The sequence below is a fragment of the Octopus bimaculoides genome, chromosome 9 (assembly GCF_001194135.2).
Source record: "Octopus bimaculoides isolate UCB-OBI-ISO-001 chromosome 9, ASM119413v2, whole genome shotgun sequence".
In the NCBI taxonomy this organism is placed as follows: Eukaryota; Metazoa; Mollusca; class Cephalopoda; order Octopoda; family Octopodidae; genus Octopus; species Octopus bimaculoides.
In genome coordinates this window covers 90908463-90909895 of record NC_068989.1, presented here as the reverse complement: position 1 = coordinate 90909895, position 1433 = coordinate 90908463, and the positions used below count along the sequence as shown (strand labels likewise).

The following is a 1433-nucleotide window of genomic DNA, read 5'->3' as shown; positions in this document are numbered from 1 at the left end:
TAAAGTAATATTTAATTATGTGTCGACAGGTTAGCAGATCAAATTCGCAAATATCTACGCATAGGCGCAGGAGTGGCTGTGTGGTAAGTAGCTTGCTTACCAACCGCATGGTTCCGGGTTCAGTCCCACTGCGTAGTACCTTGGGCAAGTGTCTTCTATTATAGCCTCGGGCCGACCAAAGCCTTGTCAGCGGATTTGGTAGACGGAAACTGAAAGAAGCCCGTCGTATATATGTATATATATATATGTGTGTGTGTGTGTGTGTGTGTGTGTGTGTGTGTATGTTTGTGTGTCTGTGTTTGTCCCCCCAGCATTACTTGACAGCCGATGCTGGTGTGTTTAATGTCCCCGTCACTTAGCGGTTCAGCAAAAGATTCCAATAGAATAAGTACCAGGCTTACAAAGAATAAGTCCCGGGGTCGATTTGCTCGACTAAAGGCGGTGCTCCAGCATGGCCGCAGTCAAATGACTGAAACAAGTAAAAGAGAGTAAAGAGTATACATTCCTCATAGCAGATTTCACTTACTTGTAAATATATACCACGGAGTAGAAGCAATTTGCAGCTGATGAATAAATACGGTGGTAGCATCGTAAAACTGACCAGTGTTTCGTTAGCTTGTTGTACTGGCTTCACTTCCACCAGATGACCAGTGGAGCAAATGTTTGTATTTCTGCATATACAATACGCTTCAGTTAACTTAATTAGTTTACATGTTTTCAGTTTGGCTGTACAGCTGTAACTCAGTTTAATGTTATTTCTGTTTAATAGTTTTCCGTCTCTGTGCCGAATCGGTAAATACCTATCATATTTACTGGTGTAAAATGTCGCACTTGTGTATATGTCGCATCGCGAATTTAGTGCTAAATCTTCGTACAAAATTGTTTCCCTTCATAGTTTTAACTTCGTTCCTAGTATAAGCAGCACCCAAGGTTCTTTCAGTTGAAATCAAGTATTAAATACGATATTTTATATTTCTTTTCCACACAAATAAATACGGTATTTATAACGGTTAGAAAGTTTTAGCGTTAATGGACTTAACGGATCAGAAAAAGTAGATGTGAAACAGACAATGATATGGCGTCTCTCCATGTTACTGGATAGCGGGGATTATGAAGAGATGTGATCGTATCCGTTATTTTTCAGTGCTTTACAATAGTAAAAAATAAAATCTGCATCTTTAAAGATTTAAAGAAATGTTTTGTTGGATAACAGATTAGAAGTTATCTTTCTAACGCTATTAAGAAAGCTATTAGAAAACAGTGTGTGGACGATTGGCAAAACTTTATTGCAATGTGTGAGAGTTTTATGATGTATAATATATGTATACATTTAAGTATGTATAAGTATATATATATATATATATCTACATATATATATATATATATAAATATATATATATATATACATATATATATATATATAAATATATATA

The 1433-nt window shown here is 35.9% G+C and overlaps 1 protein-coding gene across 2 annotated transcripts in view; it reads left to right on the top strand.

Moving 5' to 3' along the window:
* Window positions 1-1433, top strand: part of LOC106868310 (protein PFC0760c) — a 54779-nt gene that overhangs the window by 9991 nt on the left and 43355 nt on the right. The window lies entirely within an intron of this gene.